Raw genomic sequence first — 19,672 nt, 5'->3', positions numbered from 1 at the left:
CAAAAAGGAACTAACAAAACCCCTTCCTTTGCATTCCTGACCAAAATGAAAGGACATTTGAAATAAGTTTTGAAACAGAATCTTTAAAAGTGTACTTGCTATAAAGGAAAACTGCTTCTAATAAAATGGCAGGCATTTGTTTCAGTGTCAATTCATACCTCACATGATCAGAAACTTTGGAGTATATCATGTTGTGTATCAACAAAACACTGTCGAAGCTGCTGCTTCGTTTAGGTAAACACAGGCTTGACCTTTTTCTTGACGAAAGAAGGGTTGGATCGAACGGCAAGGTTGGAAGAGAAACTTTTCTTAAAATTGTGATGAACTAGTAGCAGAAACAATGTAGATATAGGTATGGAACTCTTCAGAATGTGTAGTAAGCATTCAAACGGCAAGTATAAGAACATGTATGTCTCAGTCACCTAAAATGTGCCAAGCACTCATTTCACTATGCACATTTTCTTTTTTACACACAACAATAATAATAAGGATTATGATGATGGAGTGAGCCTTCCTACAGCTTGGTCACTCTAAGGCGTTGGAGTAAAATGATGATCCGTGGTCCTCTCTGTCCAGAATGTCCCTCGCCACGGTCTACACGACTGGGCCTTCTCATCTTTCACTTGGCACCTTTTGCCACTCTCAGATCTTTTCTGACTACCAAAATTCCCACTCCCACTCTCATCCTCATCCTCACTACAAACACCCCCAATATTCTCTCAACTAACATTGTCCATTTCCTATCGATGAAGCCTTTATTGTGACTTCTAACAGACTGCTGTTGACTTACTTTTCTGCTCCGACCACAACAACCTAAACCCTCCACTTGTACACTCAGCAGCTAACTGCTTGGTACGTACTCAGTATACAAGGACCAATTAATTAAGGTCAAAACATTTACACTAATCTCACTGAGAAGATCTCAAAAGTACCCAATCACTATACCGTTGGCCCTTGAACAAAGCAAGGGTTACGGGCTCTGATGGCCATGCCCTCGACAATCCACAAATATCTTTTGAAACCTCAAAACCAAATAAAAAAAAAACAAAAATTCCTACTGAATTTCCTACTTTAAAAGCAATCACACTTAAAAATCAAAAAGTATATATGTATTGAAAACCAGAACGTTAAAGCAGAATTGCTTGTATATGCTCTCTAGGTCTAATCTACCTTTTCGGCCTAATTTGGCCATTGACTCTGTAAACTGAGCGTGGGAGGTCAGGGTTAGGATAACAGAATGCTGAGCTTACCAACAATATACACAGTCGATTAATGCATGTTTTCCCTGTTATATGTATTACATACTGTATTTTTACACTATAAACTGAAGGAAAGGTTACTAAGAAAATCGTAAGGAAGGGGTGCTGGGTGGCACTGTCGGTTCAGGGTCAGGCTCTTGACTTTGGCTCAAGTCATGATCTATACTTCCTGAGTTGAACGCTGACAGTGTGGAGCCTGATGAAAATTCTCTCTCTGTCCCCACTTCCCTACTCACGTGCTCTGTCCTCTCTCACTCTCCCAAAATGAATAATTAAAAAAAAAACAAGATGAAAAAGAAAATCATAAGGAAGAGAAAATATGTTTACAGGATGGTACTGTATTTATTGAAAAAAATCTGTATGTATGTGGACTCCCACATTCCAAACGCATCTTGTTCAAGGGTCAAATGTATACCTTTATGATGTCATCGCTAAGAGCTTACGGGAACTTATTATAGCCCCAAATGAGAACATCAAAAACCCATTCTAACTTTCCATTCTTTTCTGGACACAAGGGCCATTTTATTGGCCTTTGAACATCTTCCCATCGAAAACAAGTATTCTTTGGGGGGCCTGGGTGACTTAGTCGATTAGGCAGCCAACTTTGAAATTGCGAAAAGCAAAGCAAAAGGTGGAGGGGGGAGTTAAGATGGCAGGGGAGGGGATCAGAATTCCCCTTGTCCCTCAAACACAGCAGTATTGAGGTCACAACACTTGGAATACCAGGAATACAGGCTGCAGAGGGACAGAAAAATCTCCACAGGTGCAGAGTGACAGCTTGGCGGGACAGAAGGGTGTGTATGAGAATTGGGAGAAATAAAATGGGCAGCACAGGCATGGAGTGGGGGAAGGCCTTTGGTGGAGAAACGAAAGGAAGGCAGAGACAGAGAGAGGCTGTGGGACGTGCATTTGGATATGAGAAAGCCTGTCCGGACCACAGACCAAGGAGAGGTCCAGAGAGCCAGTTTCTACTTTGGAAAACAGCCTTAGAGGGTAAAAAACAGAATTTTCAAGGCGGCCACACTTTCTCTCGACCAGAGCTACCACCTCCCATGCCTGGTGGGGAGGGAGCCGCCCCTAGGCTTGGTAGCAATCTCAGGGCTACCCTGGGAGAGAACACCTTGAGTATGGTGGAAAGGGGAGGTATTGCCCTGCCCAAGGGAAAAAGACCATGCAGGCACGAGCCAGAGGCCCTCTGTCCACTGGGCAGAGTGGCGCAACTCCACTACCAGGTCCGAGCAAAGCGGGATCCTACAGGGTTTTGAATCCCAGCTCAGTGCTCGGGTGGCACAGGGGACTGTGCAGCAAGGCAAGCCAGCTCCCCAGGCTATTCCGTGAGGATAGCCTAAACAGTGAGTTTTGAGACACCTCGTGTGGGCAGGATAGATGGGGTGTCGCCATGTCTCTCCCCATGACCAACATCGTGGGGCTTCAGGGAATGGACAGTGAGCCTCAGTGAAGGCAGGCCCATTACACCAAACCCTGACACTCTGTGCCTCGTAACTGCTTCTCTATAGGAGTGAGACTGACACTGATGGGACCAGACAGCCCCTGCTCTAGACCAGCACAGCCACCGGTCCCAGGCACCAATAGACAACTCTCCTCCGGTTTTCTATCTTAGTTTGTTTGTTTGTTTGTTTGTTTGTTTGTTTTCATTTGAGTTATTATTCTTTTGTCTTTCCTTTTCTTTTTTAATGTTTATTTCTTTATTTTGAGAGAGAGAGAGTGAGTGATCAAGCAGAAGAGATGCAGAGAGAGGGAGAGAGAGAGAATCCGAGCAGGATCCATGCTCTCACTGCAGAACCTGTTGGGGGTTCCGAACCCACCCACAGTGACAACATGACGTGAGCCAAATTCAAGAGTCAGACGCTTCACCTACTGAGCCACCCAAGCGCCCATCTTTTCTTTCCTTTGCTTTCCCTTTCTTCTCTTTTCCCTTTTTTCTCTTTCTACTCTCCTCTTTCCCCTTCTCCCTTTGGAAACAGCCTAGTAGTCTCGAGTTCACGTGGGTCAAAACTAATTATATATCTACATTTATCTATATATCTTAATATATACCTATATATCTATACATAGATATATAGAGATATATCTATATATTTTTTTCCTTTGTTCCTCTGTTCTGGTTCTTTGTTTGTTTGATTGTACATTTTCTCTATACTTTTCTAGATCTCCTTCTTCATTTTCCTCCCTCTCTTTCTGGATTAAGCCCTATAGCTCCTTTGAGTCACTTCCTGGTCTTTTTTTCAACTCCAGTCATTTCTCTTTTTGTTTGGGCTAAGGATTCTTCCCCACCTTCTTCCCCTTTTTTCCAGGATTACTTCAACAAACAAATCAAAGCACACCTGGTGGAAGGCCCAAACCGCCACTCCAAGTAGCGAGGACAGCAGCCAAAGACGCACCCAAAGAGTGCACACAACACACTCAAAAAAAATTTGTTCAACTGCCAGGCCCTGGACAGTGTAGGGGCTCTTTTTATTACAGTAGTACTCGCAGGTGTGGGACACAGAACAAGCGATTAACACACATAAAGGGCAGGAATCTAGCCAAAACGACGAAATCGGAGAATTCCCCTCAAAAAAAATTCCGGGAAGAAAGGACAGCCAGAGAAGGGCGCAAAAGAGACAGAAACCATATAGGTGAGCACATTTTTGGAATGACACTCATAAGACGCATAGTTGCGCTTGAAACCACGCATAGAAGACAGCAGACAATCTCCTGCTTCAGAGATCAAGGACCTAAGGAATCGTCACGATGAACGCTGAACATGAAATGGTGTAAAGGAGATACAAAGTAAACTAGATGCAGTGACAGCAAGGACGGGAGAAGCAGCAGACAGAATCGGTGAAACAGAAGATACAATTGTGGACAAAGATGAAGCAGGGAAAGGAAAGGAAGGAAATGACTAGATCACGAGGCAGGTACTAGAGACCTACGTGATTCAGTGAGATGAAATATTAGCCACATCCTAGGAGTCCCAGAAGAAGAAGAGTGAGAGAAAGGGGCAGAAGGTTTTTTTGGAACAACTTATAGCTGAGAGCTTCCCTCATCTGGGGAAGGAAACGGGCATCCAAGTCCTGGCGGCACAGAGAATTCCTTTCCAAATCAACAAACCCAGGTCAACACCACGACATGCCATAGCGAAACTGGAAAACTACAAAGATAAGGAGAGGATTCTGAAAGCAGCTAGGGACAAACGGGTCTTAATCGACAAGGGAAGACACGTAAGGCTAGCAGCAGGCCTGTCCAAAGAAACTTGGCAGGGCAGAAGGGAGGGGTAGGAAACGGTCAATGTGCTGAATGGGAACATCTGCGGCGAAGAATCCCTTCCCAGGCAAGGCTGACATTTAGAATAGAAAGAGAGAGAAAGGCTTTCCCAGACAAACAACACCTCATGGAGTTCATGACCACTAAACCAGCCCTGCGGGAGATCCTAACGGGCGACTCTGTGAGTGGAAAGCAGCAGAGACTACAAAGGACCAGAGGCCTCACCAAAAGCATGAAACCTTCAGATAACACAATGACACTAAATCCATATCTTTAACTAATCACTCTGAATGTGAATGGACTCAATGCCCCAGTCAAAAGACAAAGGGAATCAGAATGGGTAAAACACAAAACAAAACCAAACAACAAGATCCATCTATATGTTGTCAACAAGAAACTGATTTTAGACCCCAGGACACCTCCAGGTTCAAAGTGAAGGTATGCGGAACCACCTATCATGCTACTAGAAGTCAAAAGAAAGCTGGAGTCGCCACACTTCCACCAGACAGACTAGATTTTAAACCAGAGACTGTAGTAACAGATTCAGAAGGGCATTGGGTCGTAATTAAGGGGTCTATCCATCAAGAGGAGCTAACAACTGCAAATGTTTATGGCCCCAAAGTGAAACGCCCACACGTATGAATCGATTACTCACAAACATGATTAAATGTATACATACAAATACCATGATTGTAGACGACTTTAAGACTCCACTCATGGCAAAAGGTGGATCGTCAAGGCAGAAAATCAGTAAGGAAACACTGATCCAATGTGTCACTGGACCAGATGTATTCAGATATACATAGATATATATTGGCCTCATATATATACATTTATATACATGGGTATCAACACCGATATATTAAGATCTTTTCACCCAACAGCAGTAGAACGCACATTCTTCTTAAGTGCATATAGAACATTCTCCAATGTCTCCAAGTGACATCCTGGGTCACAAAACAGCCCTCCACAAATATAAAAGGACTGAGATCATACCTTGCATACTGTCAGATCACAACAACGAGCACTTGCTCATTCTTTCTCTCTCTCCCTCCCTTTCCAAGAGAAATGCAAACATTTCAAAAACATTTAGCTCAGCCCCTTCCAAGAAAGAGAAAAACAAGAATAATAAACCTTGTGGGGCAACGAGTCCTGGATGGAAACCACACACAGACAGTAGAATTCCATAACCAATATGTTGACAATGGAGTTGACAGAAAGTGATGTACTAAAAGAACAGACACTAAAGAAATCGTTTCTGCAAGGACAAATTAGGGTAGGGGTAAACCATTAAAAACGAGCCTGGTGCGGGGAACACATATGTGGCACAGTGAGTTCAGCATCCACCTTCAGCTCATGAGTCATGATCTCACGGTTTGTGGTTATCAGCCCCACTTTGAGCTCTGTGTTGACAGCTCGGAGCCTGCAGCCTGCTTTGGATTCTGTGTCTCTCTCTGTCTCTGCCCCTACCCCGCTTGCACTCTGTGTCTCTCTCTGTCTCAAAAATAAATAAACTTTGAAAAAATTTTGAAAATACCGTAAAAAGCACGGGGTGAGAAGAGGGAAAAAGGAAACAAAAACAAAAACAAAAACAAATGACCAATCAATCAAGCATGAGCTTAAGACAAAAAAGAAAAGGAAAAATGTGAGCCAAAGAAGGCAAGTGGAAACAACATACATTTTTCAACAGGTACATAAGTAGGATTGGGAATATACTATGAAAAATAGTCCCTTTTAAACCTTTTAAAAATATATGTCTTTATATATGTGTGATATGTATATATATATATATATATATATATATATATATATATATATATGTGTGTGTGTGTGTGTGTGTGTACGTTTAGGTGAACATAAATATGTATACATATAAGTGTGTATTTATATATGTGTAAATATATATGTGTATATATGTGTATATTATATATATCTCTACCTATAACTATCTATCTATATCTATCTATCTATCTATCTATATCCATATCCATCTACCTATGTATCTGTCTATATAATATTTATGTAAAAGAGAGGCTTTGACTCACAGTATATCCCTAATAATACTGACTCTTATCACTCTACAGTTATCTGGTTATAAATACTGTAATAAAGAATTTAATTTTTTTCACTATAAATACATTGTTCAATTCCTGGCATCTTTCGCTTCCGAAAAGCTAGAAATTATTACTAGACTAACAAAAGAACAGAAAAAGAGAGGTTCCTAACACGTCAACATTCACTATGGAGAAAGAATTGGGAATGAGAATTCTAGGAAGAAATGGGAACCTTCAAAGGATGTAGGTAATGGGACACAGATGGGGTTAAACAAACAAAGGCTGAGGACTTTTTCTCTGCAATTCTAAGCTCACAATGGGAGGATACTAAAAATAGACTGTAACCTTCTTTCTTATGTAACTCCTGATTTCCTCAATAGAATTCATTTGCGTGTATACATGTTAAACACTAAAACGGAATATAAACTGAAGCCTGACTTTTTAACTTCACATATTTAATTGTGATATATCATGCGTATTTGGTTACTTTTCAAACTCCATTCTACGGAATTCCATTTCCCTACTCATTTGTTCACATTCAAAAACCATGACATTGCTTCTTCCAAGCAAGACTTTATTTTAGGAGCTCCAGGAGTCAAACCAGTGCGTTCCCTAACCTCCAGGAGCTTATCATGATTTAGGGGCTTTGAAATGAATACTGAAACAAATATCAGATGTCTGAAACTTTAAATTTTAGAATCTGACACAAGGACTAGGAGGAGATAGTGTTCAAAGCTAGAATGGGCAAGATTTCTGAAATTAGAAATTTGACACCTTGGCTATGAAGAGCCTCTGCCCATAGAGCTACTCTTTTCAGCAAAATACGTATTCTTCGGGGAGATGCACAATTTTAACTTACCCCTCATGGAGTTATTTCAAAACTACAGGAGAACACCTTTGTAAGGTAAATGTTGAGAAATAATGTAAACATCTAAATTTCTACATTTTCTAATATGATTTTATTCTAAATGGAGAACAAAGGATAGAGCCAAAGGAAAATGCTGTATCTCACCAAAATAAAACGTGCCCGGGGCGGGGGGCAACCTACAATAGATACTTGGACCCAATCAGGTTTCATTTAGGCATGAGTATTAGCAGTCATGTTATGATCACAGTAAGAATCCTTATCCTTAAGCAAACGTCATATTGCCTCCATTGTGGGAAAGCTTTTCCCAATATAATTTGACGGTCATTATATATTTTCCAGCCCATTCATTTATCAGCCTCCACCTGTAGGATTTACCAAAGTACAACAAAACAAAACAAAACAAAACATTCAACGCGTCATGTATCTGTAGAGTGGTTTGTCCTTGCTAACTTTCCATGACACACATAAAATGATGATACACAGGCTCCTCTTAAATTTTCAGAGTGAATAAGGGAGAAAACTCAATTCAGAGCAGGAAAGTGAGTTTCACGGGAGGGTACTTTACCTTGGTACCAAAATCTAAGTCTTCGCTAGATGAGGTAGACCATGAATCGTCAGGACCAGGTTTGTCAGAAAGCCTTTAGAGCAAAAAAATACAACAAAAACATGTTCATTCATTTAAAAACAAAATTTAAAAAAGTTAAGGGAAAGGTCACCTATCTGTTTATTCCACGAAGTTTCTTGGTATAATGAAAAGTTGGCCTCTGGTTTTGTCATTAAGTTTTATTTTAATTCCAGTAATAGAAACATCCAGAGTTATAGTAGTTTAAGTTGTACAATATAGTGATTCACCAACTCCATACTCACCCCGTGCTCATCATGACAAGGGCACTCCTTCATCCCCATCATCTCTTTCACCTTTCCCACCACTCACCTGCTCTCCACAACCATCCGTTTCTTCTCTGCAGTTAAGAGCCTATTTCTTGGTTTGTCTCCCCTTTTGTTTCCTCCCTTTGCTCGTTTGTTGTTTCTTAAGTGCTACATGAGTAAAATCATATGGTATTTGTCTTTCCCTGACTTTGCTTACCATACTACCCTCAGGCTCCATCCAGGTGATTGCAAATGGCAAGATTTCATTGTTTTATGATTGAGTAATATTACAGTGTGTGTGTGTGCATGTGTGTGTGCGTGTGTGTGTGTGTGTGTATGGATATACATATACACACACACATACATTCATGTAGGGCTTCTTCTTCGTTCACTCAGCTGTCAATGGACGCTTGCGCTGGCTGTTGGAAATAATGCCGCAATAAACACAGGAGTGCGTGTGTCCCGTGGAATTCATGTTTTTGTATTCTCTTGGGTAGTATCCAGTAGTGCAATTACTGGATCATAGGAGAGTTCTGTTTTTAATTTTTTGAGGAACCTGCATACTGTTTTCCACAGGGGCCGCACCCATTTGCATTTCCACCAACGGTGCAAGAGGTTTCCTTTGTCTCCACATCCTCGCGAACACTAGCTTCTTGTGTCTTGGAGTGTAGCCATTCTGACAGGTGTGACGTGGTATCTCGTTGTAGTTTGGGGGAGCATCTTTTCATGTGTCTGTTGACCATCTGTATGTTGTCGTTGGAAAAGGGTCTGGTTATGTGTACTGCTCATTGGTAAACTGGGCTTTTTTGGAGGGGGGTGATGTTGACATGTGTCAAGTTTTTAGACATTGTGGATACTAACCCTTTACTGGATTTGCCAAATATTTCCAAATTTGTTCTCCCATTCCAGAGGTTGCCTTTCAGGTTTGACTGTTTCCTTCACTGTGCAAAAGCTTCGTAGGTTGATATAGTCCCCAAACTTTATTCTTGCTTTATTTCCCTTGGCTCAAGAGACATAACTAGTAAAATGTGGCTACAGCCAAAGTTTGAGAAATGACGGCCTGTGTTCTCGTCAAGGATTTTTTTTTTTTTTTTATGGTTTCAAGTCTCACACTTAGGTCTTTAATTCATTTTGAGTTTATTTGTGGATATGGTAGAGAAATTGGTCCAGGTTCATTCTTTGGCATGTGGCTTGTCCAGTTGTCCCCACACCATTTGGTGAAGAGACTGCCTTTTCCCCACTGGATAGTCTTTCCTGTTTGTGGAAGATGAACTGACCATACAGTGGTGGATTTATGTCTGGGTTTGCGGTCCTATTCCACTGAGCGATGAGGCTATTTTGTACGCCAGTACCCACCATACTGTTTGGAATACTACAGCTTTGGAATAGAACTTGAAAGCTGAGATTGCGATACCTCCAGGTTTCTTCGTTTTCAATGTTGCTTTGGCCATTCAACGTCTTTTGTGGTTCTATACAACGTTTAGGATTGTTTGTGTAGCTCTGTGACAAATGCTGTTGGTATGTTGACAGGGATTGCATGACATCTGTCGATGGCTTTGGGTAGTGTAGACACTTTAAAAATATGTATTCTTCCCATCTGTGAGCATCGGATGTCTTTCTCTTTCTTTCCGTCACCTTCAATTTCCTTCATCAGTGTTTTACGGTTTCCAGAGTACAGGTCTTTCACAATTTGGACCCTGTTTTAAAAAAAGCTTTCTGTTCTCTATTTGGCCTCGACCTCTCCTAACCTGTGAAATCTCCAGGAAAGACCCAGTCTCAGTTTCCATAACCAAATATGACAGGCAGGGAATGCTCTGAAATGGTTGAAAATTAAATGTGTAAACCTTACCACAATGACGTCTCACCTCACATCTGTCAGAATGGCTCAGTCTCCACACACAGGAAACAACAAGGGTAGCTCAGGGTGTGGAGAAAAAACAACCCTTGTGCACCGGTCATGGGATGTAAATTGGTATCGCCGCAGTGAAAGCCAGTATGGAGGGGCCTCAACAAATTAAAAACACAAATACCATAGGATCCAGTGATTCCACTACTGGGTATTTATTTACCCAAGGGAAATGGAAATACTAATTTGAAAAGATATACGCACCCCTATCTTTATTATAGCATTATTTACAATAGACAAGATATGGAAGCAACCCAAGTGTCCACCAATACATGAAGAGACAACACACACACACACACACACACACACAATGAAATATTATACAGCTCTAAATGAGAATGAGATCCTGCCATCTGCAACATCATGGATGTACCTAGATGGCATGAGGGTAAGTGAAATAAGTCAGACAGAGAAACACAAATCCTATATGATTTCACTTCTGTGCAGAATGTAAAAAGGGGAATAAATGAACAAACAGAGCAAAAGCAGAAACAGAACCATAAATGCAGAGATTTGACTCTTGCCAGAAGGGAGGGGAGGTGGGGGGATGGACAAAATGGGGGAAGGGGAGAGGGAAGTTCAGGGTTCCAGTTATAGAATGAATAAATCACAAGGCTCAAAGGTACAGCATAGGGAATCTAGTCAGTGGTATCCTAATAGCCTCATACATTGACAGATGGGAGCTACGCTTATGGCGATCACGGTGAAACATCCAGAGTTGTTGCATCACATATTACATTGTGTGTCACGTAGACCTCCGTTTAAGTAAACGTATCAAAGTTTAGGTTTCTACGTTATGAGTGGTAGTACTAACTAGAGATTGACAGACTCAAAGTTCCCAAGGCCAACTTTGTTCCCACACTGGTCTTGCCTTATTTAGGTCCATAATAACTAGCAAGACACTCCAAGCCTTCAGGGGCATTCAGCTACCCAAGGAGGGAGATTGTGATCAAAATGGTCCCGGTAGTTGTGCCTCTATTTCTCTATACGCTGCCTGAATATTTTCTTCCCTATGAGATCCCACTCCTACATCACTCTTTGGCACGGTTCTGTGGCATTCCCCAACCTTTCAATCTTTAGCCTATGAAGCCATACACTCCTACAACAAGGATGGGCTCCAATGACCGAGGGTAAGAACCATGTCCTGCTCCTGGAGAACAAGCGAATTGGGAGTCTCACTCATCCACACAGTCACCTCAACATAGGCATGTTATCACCGATCCAGATGAAGCTCCCTTACTGATTTGACAAGTCAGACCTACCCCTGCCCAGCCCTACAAGTACATGGGAAGGGCATCACAGATTGAGGAAAAGAGGTGGAGTGAGGAGACAGCTTGCCTTGGGCCATACATCTCTGATGTTCGGAATCTCCACCCCCACCCCCAATTCCTTGAGAGGATCTAAGCTATCCTCCCTCAGTTGGGGTGGAAGTAGGGGATATCATATTTCTATCTGCTGTAAACAGACTCTGCCCAGAAGCTCAAATGATTTTTAATCTCTCTCATCAGAAAATCTGAGGTATGCTCGCACCTTCAATGAAACCAACACACACAAAAGCAGAAACCTGGTCACGACCCTCTTGAACTCTCTATTTGAATATGTCTTTCTAAACAACTCCCCTAATCCTGGGTCCTTCATTCCTGTCATTCACCTTTATCTCACTTGGCATAACCCCCCATATTCTGACATCTTTTCTCAAACTCGTATTCCTAACCAACTCAGTGTTGTTCTCCTTGAAACCTGGTCTCCTCTGCTAATTCGATTCTTACCCTCCTTCATTGTATTCATTAGACCCACTCCCCAGGCTTCTATTATTAAAACAGTTGCCTGCAAGATCAAGACAATAAAAGAAGGAAGAAAGGAAAGAAAGAAAGAAGAAAGAAAGAAAGAAAGAAAGAAAGAAAGAAAGAAAGAAAGAAAAAAAGAAAGAAAGAAAACCAGAATTTAAGTCGCATTTCTGTCACTTATCATATCCCAATAGGTCACTTCAATCTCTTTTGAGTTTCAAATTCTCCAGGGAAACAACCATTGGGCAAGGAGGTTAAACATAGGTTGACACACCAGAGGGTGTTTTGAAGAATTAATCTCTGAGGATCCCTACATCTGGAGACTCTAAGTGCTTTTGATTTGGCCTCTGGAAAAATGGAGAGTCCTTAGCTGGAAGAAGTGGGAAAATTATTGGAAAAAAAAAAAGAAGAAGAAATACCAAGGAAAAAAGAGAAGAAAGTCAAAAGGCAAAAACACAGTACAAAAAGTCATTGGAAAAAAAAAACAACTCCAAAAAAACCAAAAAGCTTCTTAGAACTAGACAAGGATACTAGCCCAAAGGGAAACCAGCCTGGGAACTTAGGCAACAGAGAATCATATAGCAATATTCTCGAAATAGAGAGTGAGTTTAATTAATGTAACATGGTCTACAACTAGATATCCTTCCCTTACAGAAAACTCATTTGTCTCAAGAAGAGGGGATATCACTACATCTAAGGAGTTGCCTGACGACATCTTGCTTTTTATGTAAAAGCCTTGACACCATGGCCATAGCTGACATCCACCCTAAAATCTCGGATGGTAAAAACAAGGGACTAGTTACCACTGCACTAATGACTTTTGTTGGCACTGGTGGTCAAATATATGAGGCCAAATGCTTGGACTAACCTGGGTTCTTAAGCAAACCCTAAATTAGTGTTCCGACATCATTACCTTTGACATTCTGAGTTGATCTGCCCTAGGATCTGTATCTTCATCTCAGTGCTGCTGAGGAACCAGGGAATGGATGTGGAAGCTTCACGGGCTGATGGGCAAAGCCCCTCAGCAACCCGTGAACTATGGAATCATGGTCGAGTCATCAACCTCCCTGAACCACAGTTGACAAAATAATAAAATGTAGGCTACAATAGCACAGCTACTTGGCAAAGCTATACAATGACTATATAACGGAACAGATGTTACCCATAGGATATAGTGTCTGGTCCAGTGTAGAACACGCAACAACTGCTTTTGTTCTCTGCGTTCCCTTAGGAGACACATAATTTTCAGTTCATTCATTCCCTTTCCTTTCCTTTCATTATCCGTTTCATTTCATTTCATTCCTTTATACTTTGAGAGTGAGTGCCCACAGAAATCGGGAAAGATATCCCAAGGAGGCTGTCAGCGCAAAACCCAACGTGGGGCTTGAACTCACAAACCTCAGTTGAAATCAAGAGTCACACCCTTAACCGACTGAGCCACCCGGGTGCCCCAGCAAATGTCATTTTTACAAATCCATAAAAATCCTACCTGGCTCTAGAATCTTCCTCAGCATTCTTATCTGCTCCTAAAGAAGAAAGCAAAATACATGTTAAATCGACAATCGATAAATAGAGGAAAATTACAAGTGTACGGCTTATGATTTGTCAAAAAGTATTGCTTTCGGACCACACCTGGAAACCACACTACACTGAATGGTAATTATACCATTCGTAGGCTTAAAGCACTAAGAAATCTTACTTTCTCCTCTATATTGACCAAAACCAAGAATGGGTTTTATCAGAATTTGACACCTACAGGGGAACTGATGTTTACAATGGCCATCGCTGACCGACACTGTGACACTGGAGGAAACGGGTATCGTTCGGAGAATGATTATCATGAGCTGACAATGTCAGACTGAAGCTAGCATGATTTTTCTGGACTTCCACTACTAGAGGAATTGAAAGAGAATATCTTTATTTTGCTGTAACACGGCAGAACTTCCCCAGCTCTTCAGCAGACACTCTTCAGTTTTAGGAGGAAACACCCCCTCACAACGTGTGCTCTATAGCTATTGTACTTGGCAGCGTGGCCAAACAATAGCAAACAGACTCTCCCTGGCCTTATTTCCAATGGTAAGGTAAGAAGGAAAGATTTGGCATTCCACTTTGATATAGTTCTAACCTCTTGAGGCTGTCTCCTTCCATTGCTAGAGAGTCTATCTAGACCCGCCGCACATCACAGAGGAGGATGATCCCAATGTGAGTGCTCTGTAGTGGTTCATGAGGTCATTTTTCTCAACCCTCCCCATTAGGTGACACACAGCTAGAGAAATCATACTTTTTGTCATGGAAGGCAGAGGTCATCAGATCCTCTACTGATGAGCAACTAAACAAAACAAAGGGCAAAGAATATCTTGAATGCCTACATTCAATTACCAGGATATTTTCACTTTCTAAACATTCAAAGACATCCACTCTATGATTCTAACTATATGACACCTGGAAAGAGCAAGGCTATGGAGCTAAGGGTTGGGGTGAATGTAGGGAGAAACGGGCACGGCACAGAGGACTTTTAAGGCAGTGGAACTCTTTCACACGATACCACAAAGGTGGATTCACATCATTACACATTTGTTAAGACTCATAGAACGTATGACACCAAGGCTGAACACTAATGCAAATTAGAGACTTGGCCTCCAAATGAAGAGTTCGTGTCCATAGAAAATGCACCACTGTTGTCAGGGTGCCTGGGTGGCTCAGTCGGTTCAGCGTCCAACTCTGGATCTGAGCTCAGGTCATGATCTCAGAGTTCATGGGATCAAGTCCTGCATCAGGCTCTGGGCTGACAGCACAGGATTCTTTCCCCCCTCTCCCTCTGCCCCTTGGCTGCTCACACGCATGCATGCTCTCTCACTCAAAACTAAACCAAGGAACTGAAATAAAAAATTCCTACTAAAAATGGACCACTGTCGTGCAGGATGTTAACAACAGGGGAGGCTAGGCGTGTACGGGAGCATGGTATGGTATATGCAGACTCTCTGTACTTCCTATTATATTTTGCTGTGAACTTAAAACTGATGTAAAACATCAGGCTTATTAAATGTATGAAACAACAAAAACAACAAAATATGGTTTCCATTGAAGCTACTCTTAGCATATACCAACTCATGATACAGTCACCTTGAACATTAAAATAGAGATCAAAGTAACACAATAGGGGTACTGTCTCCCATTTGGAAGTGTATGAAAGTGCATACACAAAACACAAAAATACAACGGTTATTTGTATACTTAGGCAACAAAACAATTGATGAATATGATCCAAAATCTTATACCTATAAACAGGGGTTCAGCACCATAGGAATCAAACCTGGGTTTTCCATATAAGTACGAGATTTTCATTCTAATTTTAAATCAAATATCATTATGTTGATCATACGTAAGAATCATAATGAAAGCTTAATCACATAAAAAAAAGATTATAATGACCTCATATTGCCCTAGTAATTTTTATACAAATACCTACTTCATATGGATGATGAAACTGAAACCAGTACCATGGTAGCCATCATGCTCCATGCTAGCAAAACAAAATTTGAAGACACCACCAAAAATGACGTCAGGGCTATAATTCCTATGCAGAACAGATTTCATCCAGCAGGCCAAAGATGGCTACCCTCAGAACATCGTACTTGAATGACTGGCCCTTGGTGGTTCCCTGGGATCTTGGATTTCAGGAGGGTTCCCACCATTCCCTAGCTGGTTAAGAGTGGTTCACTGTGCCTAAGTGCTGGTACAAGCAATGTCCTTAAGGCTGTACACTTGATTTCCTTGGTGGAAACCTGGAATTTGGGGACATGCTAAGGAGAAGATGCCTATGTGATTAGCATTTGATGAAAACCTCGGGCACTGAGTATCCATAAGCCTCGTACTGGCAGACAACATTTCACTTGTGCTGTCCTAATTTCATGCTGGAGGAATTTAGCACATCCTGCTAACTCCATAGAGAAAGGATTCCTGGAAGCCTGCGCTTGCTTTCCTCTGGCCTTCACCCCATACACCATTGCTCGGTGCTCATTGGCCTTTCTAGCCTGTCCCCATACCAAGCCACACGCATGACTACAACTATATGCTGAGTCCTGTGAGCTCTTCTAGTGAATAATCAAATCTGGGTGTCATTGGGATGCCTCTAACACAACTGCATTATATGCAATTTTATTATTTCGGTTGATGTCTTTCACGTGGTTACAGTCAGAAGGTTATGTCACAGAATACCTTTCCTGGAATCTCTTTTCTTGGTATTTGCCTTGAAAATTCCTACATCCCTATTTATCCATTTGAAGAAAGGTTTAAAAGGAATAGATGAAATCATGATGTCAGAAAGTGTGAAACAAGCAACAATCTTATTTTACTCTGAAAAAAAAAAAACAGAGAGAGAGAGCAAATCCTGGTGATTGCCCCTATGTTCTACCATATAAAAGTTCTCTGAAATATGAAAAATCAGTTAATTTTCTCCAACTACCTAGGACTTAGTTCATTTTTCTGGCAGGTAGGAATCAAAGAAGTAACAGGGATCATTCTACAACAATCAGAACTGTCAGACAGAATATGAAAACATACTACTGATTATAGTGTTCTTTTGTTTCTTTCCCTTATGTTCCTAGAACATTAAAAATATAGTTCACCTATTAAAGGCAGTTATTGCCAAAATAATCAAAAGCCACAAATACGGCATCCAAAATGTCAGATGAGTTATCTTGATGTCTCCCTATCTGACCCTCCTTCCAATTCTCTTATTTTGCCCTAAATGATACTACCGTATGAAGTACCCCCATTTTATAAGGCATTAACGTATATACATTTATCATTGACTACAAATGCTTATGTTCACCCATGGTAGTTAGGACATAACTCTGCATCATCAGCTAGGTCAGTCCTTAATGTCTTGCCAACAGTGAGGATCACAGTAAGAGTGGGAACATTTGGGGATACCACTCTGGCAAATTCTGGTACGAGAAGCTCACCTGATAGTGTTGCTGCATTTTAAATAGTCTGCTCTTCCCTTTAAAGAACTAGTGTATTTTACCACCTTCCAGTAGAAACACAATACACACCGGCTTACTTTCCTTCATTTACTCCCTGTAGTCTCCGCCATTCACATCATTCCCTGTTTGGCTCGTCTCTTCTTTCCTGAGGTTCCTTAGGCCTTCCAGTGTCTTGAAAGGGAACTAGTCATTTAGCTCCTTTGGTGGCACTCTCAATTTAATCTGTTGCTGACACCACATACGATATGCAACTTATCTCCTTTTCACATCTCTTTCTCTTTCCTATGCACTTAACAGGCCGTTTTCTTTAGATATTAGAATATATCAGTATTCCTGTTTTCAATCAACATTCTGTCAAATGACCTTTGAATAAAATACAGTGCTTACCTTCTACTTGTCCATTTAATATACTTTGCCCTTTCTGATCCACAGCTCCAGAGTCATGAGGGACATATTTGTTGGGCTTCTCAGACATACTCTGTTAAAAGTAGCATCAGTAATGAGTTGCGTGAAGACTTCCTAATCCTTTTCCAAGAAAATATCTGAATTTATGACTTTAATAACAATCAGACTTACAAATAAGAAAACCGTATTGAACACCAAAACATTTAAATACAAAACCTCATATATGCTCTCTTGATTCAGCGTCCCTTTGAATCTTCATTTGGCTATTGACTCTCTAAACGGATCATGGAAGGCCAGAATAAATACTTTCAAAGGCAGAAGCCTGGCTTGTATGCAGATTTCAAAAAGGAACTAACAAAACCCCTTCCTTTGCATTCCTGACCAAAATGAAAGGACATTTGAAATAAGTTTTGAAACAGAATCTTTAAAAGTGTACTTGCTATAAAGGAAAACTGCTTCTAATAAAATGGCAGACATTTGTTTCAGTGTCAATTCATACCTCACATGATCAGAAACTTTGGAGTATATCATGTTGTGTATCAACAAAACACTGTCGAAGCTGCTGCTTCGTTTAGGTAAACACAGGCTTGACCTTTTTCTTGACGAAAGAAGGGTTGGATCGAACGGCAAGGTTGGAAGAGAAACTTTTCTTAAAATTGTGATGAACTAGTAGCAGAAACAATGTAGATATAGGTATGGAACTCTTCAGAATGTGTAGTAAGCATTCAAACGGCAAGTATAAGAACATGTATGTCTCAGTCACCTAAAATGTGCCAAGCACTCATTTCACTATGCACATTTTCTTTTTTACACACAACAATAATAATAATGATTATGATGATGGAGTGAGCCTTCCTACAGCTTGGTCTCTCTAAGGCGTTGGAGTAAAATGATGATCCGTGGTCCTCTCTGTCCAGAATGTCCCTCGCCACGGTCTACACGACTGGGCCTTCTCATCTTTCACTTGGCACCTTTTGCCACTCTCAGATCTTTTCTGACTACCAAAATTCCCACTCCCACTCTCATCCTCATCCTCACTACAAACGCCCCCAATATTCTCTCAACTAACATTGTCCATTTCCTATCGATGAAGCCTTTATTGTGACTTCTAACAGACTGCTGTTGACTTACTTTTCTGCTCCGACCACAACAACCTAAACCCTCCACTTGTACACTCAGCAGCTAACTGCTTGGTACGTACTCAGTATACAAGGACCAATTAATTAAGGTCAAAACATTTACACTAATCTCACTGAGAAGATCTCAAAAGTACCCAATCACTATACCGTTGGCCCTTGAACAAAGCAAGGGTTACGGGCTCTGATGGCCATGCCCTCGACAATCCACAAATATCTTTTGAAACCTCAAAACCAAATAAAAAAAAAAACAAAAATTCCTACTGAATTTCCTACTTTAAAAGCAATCACACTTAAAAATCAAAAAGTATATATGTATTGAAAACCAGAACGTTAAAGCAGAATCGCTTGTATATGCTCTCTAGGTCTAATCTACCTTTTCGGCCTAATTTGGCCATTGACTCTGTAAACTGAGCGTGGGAGGTCAGGGTTAGGATAACGGAATGCTGAGCTTACCAACAATATACACAGTCGATTAATGCATGTTTTCCCTGTTATATGTATTACATACTGTATTTTTACACTATAAACTGAAGGAAAGGTTACTAAGAAAATCGTAAGGAAGGGGTGCTGGGTGGCACTGTCGGTTCAGGGTCAGGCTCTTGACTTTGGCTCAAGTCATGATCTATACTTCCTGAGTTGAACGCTGACAGTGTGGAGCCTGATGAAAATTCTCTCTCTGTCCCCACTTCCCTACTCACGTGCTCTGTCCTCTCTCACTCTCCCAAAATGAATAATTAAAAAAAAAAAACAAGATGAAAAAGAAAATCATAAGGAAGAGAAAATATGTTTACAGGATGGTACTGTATTTATTGAAAAAAATCTGTATGTATGTGGACTCCCACATTCCAAACGCATCTTGTTCAAGGGTCAAATGTATACCTTTATGATGTCATCGCTAAGAGCTTACGGGAACTTATTATAGCCCCAAATGAGAACATCAAAAACCCATTCTAACTTTCCATTCTTTTCTGGACACAAGGGCCATTTTATTGGCCTTTGAACATCTTCCCATCGAAAACAAGTATTCTTTGGGGGGCCTGGGTGACTTAGTCGATTAGGCAGCCAACTTTGAAATTGCGAAAAGCAAAGCAAAAGGTGGAGGGGGGAGTTAAGATGGCAGGGGAGGGGA

General features: G+C 41.1%; 1 protein-coding gene across 1 annotated transcript in view; it reads right to left on the bottom strand.

Annotated features, from left to right (window-relative positions):
• The window catches only part of LOC131495870 (ankyrin repeat domain-containing protein 26-like), a 181,545-nt gene extending 164,112 nt beyond the window's left edge, over nucleotides 1-17,433 (bottom strand). Inside the window, exons 1-3 of the mRNA XM_058701044.1 lie at nucleotides 17,387-17,433; nucleotides 13,501-13,537; nucleotides 8,014-8,086 (exon numbers count right to left, since the gene is read on the bottom strand). The gene's annotated coding sequence lies outside the window, so the exon portion shown is untranslated. The remainder of the gene's footprint in view (nucleotides 1-8,013; nucleotides 8,087-13,500; nucleotides 13,538-17,386) is intronic.
• Between the last annotated feature and the right edge of the window lie 2,239 nt (nucleotides 17,434-19,672).

The sequence above is a fragment of the Neofelis nebulosa genome, chromosome 15, assembly GCF_028018385.1.
Source record: "Neofelis nebulosa isolate mNeoNeb1 chromosome 15, mNeoNeb1.pri, whole genome shotgun sequence".
Taxonomy (NCBI): Eukaryota; Metazoa; Chordata; class Mammalia; order Carnivora; family Felidae; genus Neofelis; species Neofelis nebulosa.
The sequence above is the reverse complement of the archived record's forward strand: the minus strand, read 5'-3'. Positions and strand labels throughout refer to the sequence as shown.